The 13,937-nt window shown below is 36.7% G+C and overlaps 2 pseudogenes; both read left to right on the top strand.

Moving 5' to 3' along the window:
• The first annotated feature begins 3,461 nt into the window (after nucleotides 1-3,461).
• On the top strand, nucleotides 3,462-13,103 carry LOC149173823 (zeaxanthin epoxidase, chloroplastic pseudogene; annotated as a pseudogene).
• On the top strand, nucleotides 13,103-13,576 carry LOC149173822 (long chain acyl-CoA synthetase 4 pseudogene; annotated as a pseudogene).
• Nucleotides 13,577-13,937: the final 361 nt, after the last annotated feature.

Raw genomic sequence — 13,937 nt, 5'->3', positions numbered from 1 at the left:
TGTTACTGATGGGGTCAAATATGTTGCTCCTCTATATTGGTCTATGTAGAGTATACCCCATTTTGCATCATACCCACAAGTTGGGCTTGCTGGGATTACCGCTCCATGTCTTGCCAACGAGTTGAGAGAATGCTTGGAGGTGTGTTATCGAAGATGGTTATGTTGAAAGTGTTCTACCACATGACTACTAAGTTTCATTATTGGGAATATTGATAGGAAATATGATGGTTGTAATCCTTACTTCATATAGCAAGTGGTATCTCGCCCATTGATCATGAGATGGTTTTGATTCTTGCTTGGTACTCTGTATCTCGCATATTGCTCAACAAGATGACATGGGGAGAGAGTGTATAATAGGACTTTCCCCACTCTCATGGACATGAGGTGAGAGTGTCCAAAAGGGCATTCCTCATTGTCATTGGATTTCGGGTTGAGATGTGCTCCCTGATGTGGTTCCAAGTTGAGTAAGGCTCCCTGATGATATGTTCTTTGATGTTTCCTTGGTGGTAGCATTGGGTTACCAACTGGCAGTGATTTTGAGTGGTTGCAGTGGAACCTTGATGGATAGAGGGTGGTAGCTTGGGATTCCCTCCAAAGTCAAATTATTTTTCTTTTAGATTCAAGGGTGTTCAACGTACGAGCAAAGAGAATGAAGAGATAAGCAGGAATAAGCAGAGATGAACTGAGATGAACAATGACGATATTTGATGACGAGATACTTGAGATAAGACATGATATGGTGACAGGATTCGAATTTCTCCCTAGCTGAGATGGAGTGTTAATTTGGCACCTCAGTGAAAAAATCTAACAATGGGACTAAATTCCTCTTTTCAAGAGGCCCAATTTTGACTATTGGACTGCTTAATTTGGACAAGGCAAAGTGTATTTTTGAATTGAAGGCCACATGTGAATAAAAGGATAGGTCAACCCAAAAGAGAAATTGGATACCCATGGATGGATATAAATACAAGTCAAGTGACCCTCATTTGGACATCATCGTTGTGACCATTCTTATTTCTTTGGGTTTGGCTCACACAGGTCTCAAGATGGGTCGCGGAGGTTGTTTCATACATGTCCAAGATTGCAAGGCCCAAAGCTTGCACATGCGTTTAGGGTTTTGATTTCCAAACGTAGACATGCCTTAGGTAAATTTCGGTCGCAAACGTGGGCACACAAGCTCATTTGTGCGGTTGAAGGGTTTCAGCTGCATGCACATCACTCTCTGCATGTGGTTGGGAGCTAGGGTTTGAATTTTATAGTAGATCGAATATTTCATTAGTTAATCGCAGAGTTCGACAGTTGATTGTAGACATTAATAGTTGACTGTAGTCTTATGAATCAGGGTTTTCATTATTAACATTGTTGGGTTCATCTCATGGATGTTGTTTAGTTGATTTTGGTGGATAGGATTATGGATGAAGATATGGATCATTGTACTCTCTTTTGTTGAATCATTTAATGACAATCTAATAAGAAGGAGAATTTGAAGGGGTTTTCCTTATAGTGGGTTTTGCCCTAGTCTTTGACAAATCCTGGTGTCTCTATGTGTGAATGTTTTTCTCCTATTGTTCCTTTACGTTTCACTGCATTGATGATGATATTGTTCTTTCTATATAATTGCATATGTTGTTGAATAATGATGTAAATTTGAATAATGATATAATGTTGTGGGTTGAATTTAATATGCAAATGAAATAATGCAATTATCTAAAGTAAAGAATAATATTGCCCTTAGAAAATTTAACACCTTTAAAGGTTGGTATATGAAATTTTACAAAACTAGGGTAGTCATATAAATTAAATCGTTGATAAATGTAGATAAGCATCAATTTGTATTCCATAATGAACATCAAAACACTTACTCCATTATACATCTCAACTCGTTAAAAATTAAAAATACCATAAAAACTAATTAAGCTATAACTTTTATTATTATTATTATTATTATTATTATTATTATTATTAAATTAATATATAAGTTCCCCTAGGGGTGAAACTTGTTGGCCATCGAGCGTACTATTAAGGCGTTCATGCCTTTGTGCAGGTCACAAGTTCAAACCTCATCTTACTGGTGCGATGTGCTTGGGGGCGGTGCAGTTGCACTTGGAGGTTAAAGCAACAGTCGTTGAGGATTGAGCCTGTATCACGTGAGTATGAGTGTCAGCACGTTATCAATTCCACCGATCACAATATATATATATAAGTTAAACATTTATACATTTATAAAAACATGGAACAAGGTTCTTATCCAAAATATTTGCCTTCATTTTACTATAGAGATTCTTAATATGTAAATGTAGCTTTTGTGACAATATTATGGCTTATCAATATCACATACCCAAAAAAACTATAACTTATTTTACATAAAACTTGTTTTAATGTCAATTTTTTAATTAATTAATTTAATTAAAAGGGAGAAAAAGAGTATAACTACTTTAAAAAGAAAGATCAACATTTCAGTTGTGTCTATAATTAAGAATACTATAAAATATTTCATAAAAATTAAACCTCTACCATCTTAGTTAAATAAAATGATTAAAACTCAAAATATACCAAAAATATATATATATGTATAAACATTACTAAAATATGCCAAGGAGATCATTTTGAAATTTCTCAAAATATACCAAAAAATATATATGTATAAACATTACTAAAATATGCCAAGGAGATCATTTTGAAATTTTTAATTTAATTTATGAAATGTTCGGATTTTTAAAATTATTTTATTTTAAATACCGTATTTTATATTTAAAATTTTTAATTTAATTTATGAAATGTTCGGATTTTTAAAATTATTTTATTTTAAATACCGTATTTTATATTTAAACGTCCTTGACTGGCTTTAAAGAAGAGTTTTCTAGTTTTTAGTCACCGGCAACGAGAGTGTTTTAACTAATTTTATGGACTTTTCGATTTATTTATCAATTTTTTTAAATTTATTTTAACCCAAGTGTGATATTTAACGTTTAGGTGATATTGAGTGGAATGTTTAAAAGAGACTCTCGTTAGTCAGTCAGAGGCGGAGAGATTGCGTTTTGATTAATATTATGGTAGTGCGCTCTTCTCCAACCAATACTTTTTATCAAAATTCGTATTAAAACATCATCATTAATTAAACTGGAAAAGATCGTTAATGTGAATGGCGCGAAGATGCGAAGTATTACGACAACATGATGGTCTTCCACGAGATGCGAAAAAGGCGCGAGGAATGTTTAGGGGTCATCTTCAATCACATCTTTAGGGCGCCGAGATGCGAAGAAGGCGCGAGGAAATTGTTAAATAACTAAATAGTCTCCTTTTTATTGGATAGGTGGACAAAGAAACTTCATTTTCTGACGTATCTGGAATCAACACAGATATGCTTTTTTTTTTGACCTTTTGTCGTGTGTATTACCACCATATGGAAAGACTCCATTTTCTCATCTAAGCGACGCAGATTTTGTGTGTATTACGACAATATGGTGGCTGCTGGTCTTCCACGAGATGGAAAAACTTTGGAAGTTTGGGCCGCCCAGATGAGAAGAAGGCGCAGGGAAAAACTTTGGAAGAATGTTTACGGGTCCTCTTCATTTAAAATTAAAATTAAAATTGGACGGTTGAGCGGGTTGGGCGAACAGTCTTCAATGGCATCTAAAATTGGACGGTTTGAGCAAGGTTGGGCCAAGAATCTTTACGGGTCGTCTTCAATCACATCTAAAATTGGACGAATTGGACGTTTGAGCGAGTTGGGCGAAGAATCTTTACGGGTTGTCTTCAATCACATCATCTAAAATAATGTGATATTTAACGTTTAGGTGATATTGACTTGAATGTTTAAAAGAGACTCACGTTAGAGGCGGAGAGATTGCCTTGTGCAACCAATACTTTTTATCAAAATTCGTATTAAAAGATCACATTAATTAATGGACCATTAAGGGACCACATCTCGAAAGAATGTGATGGTCTTCCACCAGATATGACAACTTTGGAGGAATCTTCAATCACAACATCTAAAATTGGACGGTTGAGCGGATTGGGAGAAGAATCTTTAGGGGTCGTCTTTAATCACAATTAAAATTGGACGAATGGGAGGATTGAGTCGGTAGAAATTGTTAAATAACTTAATCGCACCATTGTTTAAAAGTCTTCTTTTATTGAATAGGTGGACAAAGAAACTCCATTTACGGCAATATGGAAAAACTCCATTTTCTCATCTAAGCGATGCGGATTTTGTGTGTATTACGACAATATGGTGGCTGCTGGTCTTCCACGAGATGTAGAATGTTTACGGGTCGTCCTCTTCAATCACATCTAAAATTAAAATTGGACGGTTGAGCGGGTTGGGCGAACAGTCTTCAATGGCATCTAAAATTGGACGGTTTGAGCAAGGTTCGGCGAAGAATCTTTAGGGGTCGTCTTCAATGACATCTAAAATTGGACGAATTGGAGGGCTGAGAGGAGTTTGCGAACACGGACAACGATCCTCTATTGTTGAGAGGAGAGGATGTTAGCCTCTCTGAAAACAAACAACGTCCCTCTCGCCCACTCAACTCTCAAAGTCTTTGTTTGCCAAAGAAAATATTTGGCATGTTAAATATAGACAGTTCTCTAAGTCTTTGTTTGCCCAAGAAAATATTTGGCAAGTTAAATACAGACAAATCTCAAAGTCTTTGTTTGCCAAAGAAATATTTGGCCGTCTTTGTTGGGTTAAAGAAAATAATTGGCACATTAAATACAGACAACTCACCCGGCGTGATACAGACAAATCTCTCAGTCTTTGTTTGCCGAAGAAAATATTTGGCAGTCTTTATTTGCCAAAGAAAATATTGGGCACATTAAATACAGACAACAGACAACTCACCCGGCGTGATACAAACAAATCTCAAAGTCTTTGTTTGCCAAAGAAAATATTTGGCAGTCTTTGTTGGTTAAAGAAAATACTCGGCACATTAAATACGGACAACAGACAACTCACCCGGCGTGATACAAACAAATCTCAAAGTCTTTGTTTGCCAAAGAAAATATTTGGCAGTCTTGGTTCGTTAAAGAAAATACTCAGCACATTAAATACAGACAACTCACCCGGCGTGATACACACAGATCTCAAAGTCTTTGTTTGCCGAAGAAAATATTTGGCAGTCTTTATTTGCCAAAGAAAATATTGGGCACATTAAATACAGACAACAGACAACTCACCCGGCGTGATACAGACAGATCTCAAAGTCTTTGTTTGCCAAAGAAAATATTTGGCAGTCTTTGTTGATTAAAGAAAATACTCAGCACATTAAATACAGACAACTCACCCGGCGTGATACAGACAGATCTCAAAGTCTTTGTTTGCCAAAGAAAATATTTGGCAGTCTTTGTTGGTTAAAGAAAATGTTCGGCACATTAAATACAGACAACTCACCCGGCGTGATACAGACAAATCTGAAAGTCTTTGTTTGCCAAAGAAAATATTTGGCAGTCTTTGTTGGTTAAAGAAAATACTCGGCACATTAAATACGGACAACAGACAACTCACCCGGCGTGATACAGACAAATCTCAAAGTCTTTGTTTGCCAAAGAAAATATTTGGCAGTCTTGGTTGGTTAAAGAAAATATTTGTCACATTAAATACCGACAACAGACATGTCACCCGAGACTTGTATTCATATTACAACTCACTTGAGTTTTTTTAATTAATAAATAAAATTATTTGTAAATCTATTTCAAACACTAAAATTTGTAATGTGACTTACATTCATATTACTTATATCTTCTTACAATAAAAATTATAAAACTTGTAAATAATACCTCCAAACAATTAACAAAATATTAAATTAATTAATTTTTTAATTTATTTAAATATTTGATTTAAAACATCTACCCATACAAAATAATCTCATGCTAACTAATCCCATGCTAACTGGTGGCTATACTTAAAGAGCTCACAAAATTTACCTGATGTAAGAAACACGAAGACAGACAACGCCCCTCTGCCCCACTCAACTCTCAAAGTCTTTGTTTACCAACCTAATCGCTCCTTCTTTCGTTTTCTCCGCATATGCTTTAGGGAATCTATTTTTTATTCCAACTCACAGCGTTTCATGGACAAAGGATTTGAACCACAGAAAACTTTTCATACTTTTCATGGAGAGCAAAAAGTTAAGAATGAAGATCGGCTATACCACAATCACATTATTTGGAAATTTTATCAAATTTACATATGACTCTTCGAGAAACGCATTATTGGTATTAAGACAATTAGAACCTTAAACATTAAAAACAGCCATTAAATTAAATTAAAAAAATTACATAATTTTACTGAATATTTTAAATAAAAAATTAAAATATTTATCTATATTTTACAAATAAACTTTATACATATTTTCTAGACAATTTTCTCAAAAAAACATTATCACTGCAATTAAGACATTGTTGTTATTGTCAATTAGTCTACAATGCACAATTATAATTAATAAAATATTTTAATTTACTAATTAGTACAATCTAAATTGATTAGTTCTACACCTTAACTCTAACTTGAATTTAGCTATATATAAATAAAAAATATTTTAATTTACTAATTAGTACAACCTAAATTGATTAGTTCTACACCTTAACTCTAACTTGAATTTAGCTATATATAAATTAAAATGAGGTACCAGCTACTATATAGCACTTATGATTAAAATTATCTTTATTAATCCAAAATTATAAATAAATAAATAAAAATGAAAATTTATATTTATCTTTGTCATAAATATATACATTTCTTAAAAAAGAATATTATTCTTTATCTAATAGATTTAATTTCTTTGTACACAATTTTTATTAAATATTTTCAGGGTTATTTGAATATAACATTGAAGTATTAAAAATAAATAAAAATACAAATTTATATTTATCTTTATCATAAATATATACATTTCATAAAAAAGAGTATTATTCTTTATATAATAGATTTATTTGTACACACCTTTTATTAAATATTTTCAGGGTTATTTGAATATAACATTCAAGTATATTGAAGCGAACAAAGTTCCTTTTTCAGATTAATTACTCCAGAAGATTTGGACTATGGAGTTATCCATTGATGATATAAATATTATATATTAAAATGAATGAATAAGAATGATTTACAATAAGAACAAGAGGCTTGCTTATATATCAAGAAAATGTCTCTTCATGGAGAGTCATGTCCTATTTAGACATGCATTTTCAACCTAACTACTAATTATTATTAACTAATCATTATTACAATTATCCTCGTTAGTTTTTTTTTTTAAGTGTGGTTCACGAACACCCTGGTCAGTGAGTGGTCGCTTAAGTTTAGCTCCTACCTGGTATAGATGGTGCCGAAAATCCTCCACAGAATCTCCCAGAATCAGCTGATGAAAATCAAGGGGGAAAACACCTCCAGAGCTCCAATAGTCACAACTCCAAATGAAATGGTAAAATGAGGGGTAAAAACTATTTTTAAGTTACCTTTCACGAAATTTAAGTAGGGTATTGGTTTTTTAACTCATTTTTCAAGCATATGTCCTCATTTCTAATCATCTTGATGGACCAATTGAACAGGTAGTATGGCCATCAAAAGAACCTAGTGTCAACGGTGAATTGAATATCAATGACCATTATCACAAGTAGTTTTATGCAAAGTTCACGATCGTTAAAAAATAAACCTAGCAATGAGCATATGTTCCACCAGAGTTTAAGCTCATTAAAAAATGAACCCACCTTCGGTAAATAACCATTGAGATCGAATTATTATCAGCTTTTGAGCCTTGGTCGTGTTCTTACCATCACCTCCACTCTTTTTTAGCCGATCATATGCCTCCATTTGATTGTTTACCCCTTTTGAGGAACAACTGCGACGAGTGATCCTATTAGCCACCTTCTTTACACTGCCATGATTGAAAAGTTCCAAACATTACCTGGAACCAACTGCTATCTAAAAACATCACTCGTTCCTCAAAAAACGAGTCTCCTTTAAGCTCTTTTCATTTGACTCGTAAAATATGAAAAGATTGTCGAGCAATTGGCCTCTCCAGCTCGTTAAAGTGATTGGAAGTGCCATCCTTCCTCTAGATTTTAATATTTTTGGACCTGAGGGATTATTACACAAAAAGATCGAGCATTTGTCTTGTTCGGCTCGTTAAAACTATTGAAAAGTCATCCCTTTCGCATTGTTTTATATTTTTTCAGACTTAAGAGATTATATTACGAAAAAGGAATGTTGGAGTCTCCTTTCCGTCTCTTTTCAGACTCTCTAAAATTGAAAAGAACCGAGTTATCCTTGTCGTTAAACTCGTTAAAGCAATAGCAACAAACTTATCCATTCAGGCAAGAGCAAGTTTCACTGTCGCTAGGCTCATTAAAACATAGTGACGGGTTTGCCCGAAGGGCAAATTATAGAACAAGCATATAATGGATTGCAGATTTCTGTGGTTTGGTTTTTTATAATCTGAACTCGGATAATCCACAGTTTTTATTCTTTCTTTGTCCAAGTTCAGATTATAAAGAACAAGCATATGTTATCCTCCTCAAGCTTGACAAAAATAAAGAGGTACTAGTCAGAAATGACTGGGGAAAATTGGGAAGAAAACTTGAAGAAACTTTATTGGTAGCGGGTTGCTCTTGAACATGACACTTTCACTCCATCACCATGATTGATTCGGGTTGGGTTATTCCGTTCACCGGTCCTATTACCATTGGTCCACTGTACCATCCATTTTTGGGGTTAACGCTACCAATCCATTTAGTGTCACCGATATGTTCAAGAGAAGTTGCTCAGAGAATTCACCTACCCAGCTTGTGTCTCATCCACTACAATACCTTCACGCTTCATTCTTTCATGACCGCCACCCTGAACCTTATATCATCAGACCGTTTTCACCTCCACAAAATCATTTGCTCCATTCCGTGTCGAAGATGTGGGATTCATTAATGCCCTCCTACGATGCGTCACTTCTTGTCAACATCATCTCATTATCCAAGAATTCGACCTAGGGACAATCCTTTCAGTACTTTGAAGCTTGCATGCCTCAATGGCAAGTTTCTCACTTTCGGCGATAGGTTTACACTAATGGCCTTCGATCGCAAGATTTTGCGTGGTGTTCGACGTCGACTCATGTATTCAAACCACGTAAATTGTACTGTAGTACCTTGGGGGTCATCATCATCATCGGTGATTCCTCTCGCGCCTGTTAACAACTTACATCATTGGCTAGTAATCAGGCGATGTCCTTCTATGTTCGACATCAGAACATCTTTCCACATGGATCGACTTGTACTTCAGGTGAATATTGAACGAGTTTCGAAGACCCCAGATCTAGTTTCATCCATCCGGGCTGCGATATATTCAGGAAAATAAAGACATCAAATGTACATCATTGCTGCATAGATAATCATCCAAAGTAAGGGATGATGGCTCTACCAGAATCATCAGTCTGCACACAGATGGTTGTCTGTCCTATGTACATGAAAATGAATTTATCAAAGCTAAGCATGGGAATGCCCACCTCAAAGCTAAGCATGGGAATGCCCACCTCAGCTAGATCATGAAAAATATTATGAAGATAATGTATTGTATTGTATCTTATTACAGGTCACCTTCCAATTCGAAAAACCTCAGATCCTCATTATAAAGCATTTCACCCGACATCAAAAAGGATTTACGACCTCATGCTTTAGGGGGCAACTGTTATAGACATATTTGGGCATTGCAACCCCAATCATACATGTCCATAAACCAAGGGCTTATAAGTCCCTAAAAGTGTTGTTTCATACCCTAAAGGAGCAAGGTCAGCTGATTACATCATCTCCCAGAAGTTCTCCATGAAAAACTACTCAAAACTGGTCAAAGCAGGACCATATAGACTGCCCAGCGCTAGAGGTGTGATGCATCTCACCTGCCACATGCAAAAAGTGTGATGCATACTGGAAAGCCCTTCTGCAGGGTGCGGTGAGCGAGAGCAAACAAATGGCACAAGCAGTTTGCTAGGTGGAGACCCTGAGAATCTTTCAGAAACTGCTCATTTGACACTTGCCTCTCTGAGTTCGCCCAGGGATGAGTAAGAGATCTAAAATCTACATGTGGAACCAAGAACTATCAGTGAAATGACACTAATCAAAATCCGAAAAGCTAACTCACTCTCTTGTAAACATCTATATATGGATCCCTCATCCAAGAGATCCAGAGGCTGGAATTTTGTAATTTGCAAGGAAGTGCTATTGGTTTCTCTTTGAAGACATTGTTGGGTGATCTTGCTTTGTATGAGGTGAAGAGGGCTTTCATGATTGGAGGATGGCACTGGGTCAGACCAAGTGGTTGTAATCCTCTCTTCTACTACTTCTATCAATAAAGCTATTTGAGTTTTCCTCCATATTTTTGTATATCTCTGAATATTGTGTTGATATATGCATTTTTATGGTCAATATATATCTAATCCTATGTTTTTTACGATGATAGATCTCTATGCTTTTATGGTATTATGCTGCTTTGACTCTACAGGTGCTCTTTGAAGTGGGACAAGTAAGGTGTTATCACTGACAAAATTTCAATGCCAAATTTCTGCAAATAAGCACATGAATCCTTTTTAGCAGTTTCGCAGCACTACATGTTTTGGTGGTTTCGTAGCGCGCTACGAAACTGGGGATTTGCCCGAAACCATTGCTCACCCATATCACCTTTGTCTCCTATGGGTTCTGTGGGAATATCTGGCTCGACATGTCACAGTGCTGGTTCTTATCATCAATATACAAATAATACTGCTGTGTTTTTCATCTTCAAGGTTTTCTCTATAATCCCGCTACATTGGCCGAAGTTCTGGTATCTAGTGGAGGTCAATATCCTAGCATGCCTATTGTACAGAGTTCTGCTTCCCTTCAGAAATCTGCATCCAGTGAAAATCTCACAGGGAATGGGCAGACACAATAGAAAATCTTCTGTATGAGGATTCCCCTATGCATTCTCCGATGGAGAGCACAACCTTGAAGGATTATTCTAATGGAAGCATAGATTATCCCAGTGTTGCAAATATCTCTGATTCATGTTCTGTTTCACAAATTAATTCTTTGCAACAAGAAGCATATGCATCAACTGGTCACCGGCAAGATAATGTTCATACAGGGAGCTCTTCTAAACAGCTGTTAGTTCAATATGCAACTGCAATATCTAAAGGTAACATTAGAGGATGGCCGTCATTATGAAGGTGATCTTTTGGTTGGTGCGCAAGAAGCTTTTTGGGCCAAAAGAAGCTACGTACTCAGGATATACCTGTTACACTGGCATTGCAGATTTTGTGCCTCCTGACATTGAAACTGTGGGGTATCAAGTATTTCTGGGCCGCAAACAGTATTTCGTTTCTTCTAATGTTGGATGTGGGAAGATGCAGTGGTATGCATTCTACAATGAACCAGCTGGAGGTGTTGACCCTCCAAATGGAAGAAAAGAGAGACTATTGAAGCTATTTGGACATTGGTGTGACAAAGTTGTGGATTCACTCACGGCAACACCAGAAGAAAGGATTCTACGCCGTGATATATATGATAGGATACCGATTATGACGTGGAGTAAAGGCCGCGTTACCCTACTGGGTGATTCTGTTCATGCCATGCAGCCAAATTTGGGTCAGGGTGGTTGAATGGCAATTGAGGATGGCTATCAGCTTGCTTTAGAGCTTGAGAAATCTTTGAAACAGATTTCTGAAACTGGAGAATCCATTGACATCTCAGCTGCCTTTAAAAGATATGAAAATGAAAAGGAGACTCCGAGTTGCTGTGATATATGCATTGGCACAAATGGCAGCAATAATGGCCTCTACTCACAAGCCTTATCTGAGTGTTGGACTTGGACCACTATCGTTCTTGACTAAACTACGGATACCACATCCAGGCAGAGCTGGAGAGAGTTCAAAGCTTGAAGGACGAGTTCCGAGTTGCAAGCTTAGTGAGAAAGCAAGTGACCAGCTTGGAAGATGGTTTGAAGATGATGATGCACTAGAACGTGCCCTAAATGCAGAGTGGTATCTTCAATCCACAGACCAGAGGATCTACAGCGTTTCACAAACCATTCATCTGAGCAAGCCTTCTTATATTGAAAATACTGCACTTCCAGATTCAATAGATGTATCAGTAGCAATTTCATTCCCACAGGTTTCTGAAAGACATGCCTGCATCACATGCAAAGACAATCTGTTCTTCCTCACTGATTTGCGCAGTGAACACGGCACCTGGATTATTGATGTTGAAGGTTATGTGATATTCAAGTATACAGGCCCGTTAGATATGTTGGTCACGATGGTGTGGGTTATGGTGTTTCCTTTGATGTCAAAAGTGGTGTCCAAGTCGATTGGGAGAGTTTTTGTTGGATCAATTTTTAATGAGAGAGCTGAGTTTGACATGGAGTCTCAGATTCACCAGTTGGAGCAAGAAGCATACAGTGTTGTTCTGCGGGCTTTCATTGGACAATCTGATACATTTTCTTGGGATAAAGAGGGACTGATTTCTGATTTGAGGAAAGAACTTAGAGTTTCAGATATGGACCACAGGGAACTTCTTGGGAAAGTTAATGCAGATGAAGTACTGAGACATATAAGGGAATACCGAAAAGGTAATTTTACTCAACATAATTTTACAAAAAACGCTGCATGTTCTTTCCAGAAACGTGTTCCTACAGTTTTAGCAACTTGTAAAAGGCAAAAAACTACACCTGTGACAACCTCTTTACCTCCACATGTTCTACCACGCACTGTACATACACTGTTGGAAACAGCAGGAAAAAAAGTGCCCAGTGGAGCTCGGGAAAAGAAATCCAAAGTGATATCTTCAGGAGATATTTGATGTGAGGATTACAGGACTTTAGAGATTGGTCAAGGAGAAGCCAGGCGAGGTGAAAAAAGGTTAGCTGATCCTATTGGTCCAGTTTTACCATCTAATAGAGGGAGAGCACTTCCAAAGGGCAGACGCTATGGAAAAGCCGTCCAAGAGTAGGCTTGAGCAATCCGCTGCCTGACAATTGGGGAAATTGCGATAAACTGCAGGTGCTTAACCTTGGTCAGAAAACTCATCGCTTCGAGATTCCAAAAGGCGATATGGAGTGCTCAGGGTTGGCCGCCATCGAGTCTCAGAGTTAATGGATGCTGGAAATAATGGAAAGCAAAATGGAGTGCCGGCATTTAGCGAAGAAGCTAAGGTTCCCGCTATTCTTGTTTTATTTTTGTATTTCCTTAGACCGACTGCCTCTGGTATTTGCATTAACGGCAGATGGAATCACTCTAATGGAGCACTAAAAATCATTGATAGAAAAAAAAATATATCTAAGCTTTCACAAGGAGAATATGTTGCAGTGGAAAATCTCGAGAATGTGTATGGCCAGTGTTCTGCTATTGATTCGATTTGGGTTTACGGAAATAGCTTCGAATCTTGTCTGGTTGCTGTTGTTATACCTAATCAAAGAGCACTTGAAAGTTGGGCCACAGATAATGGACAAACTGGAGATTTTACTGCATTGTGCCAAAATCCCAAGGCAAAAGAATACATTTTGAATGAACTTAATACAGTTGCTAAAAGTAGCAAGTTAAAGGGTTTCGAGTGTAACTTTAGTTGACCGACTATTGCCCTCCAATCTACAGGCAATGCACAGAATCAAATGTTGAATAGCTGGTAGTATTTGACAAAAGGTTTCTCCTAGGAAAGCTCTCTCGTCCGCACAATGAATGAAATGCATTAGTTTAGAGATTTTTCTGCTGATGAATTTCATTTAACTATAATGTCATCCGCTCCAGGATTTGCAAGAATTTCAAGCATGAATGTTATGAGCATTGATAAGCAAGATGGCAGAGCAGTTAAAATCTCAGGGGAAATTGAAATTGTTTAAAACAGTTTCGCAGTTTCGCAGCGCGCTACGAAACTGCGAAACTGCTGTAGGTGTTGTTTTTAAAACGCAGGCAAACAGTTTGATGGGAGAA

The sequence above is a fragment of the Pinus tabuliformis genome, chromosome 4_2, assembly GCF_031772625.1.
Source record: "Pinus tabuliformis cultivar Carrire ecotype Pingquan chromosome 4_2, CPIR1, whole genome shotgun sequence".
Lineage (NCBI taxonomy): Eukaryota > Viridiplantae > Streptophyta > Pinopsida > Pinales > Pinaceae > Pinus > Pinus tabuliformis.
Note: the sequence above shows the minus strand (reverse complement) of the source record. Positions and strands in the feature narration are given on the sequence as shown.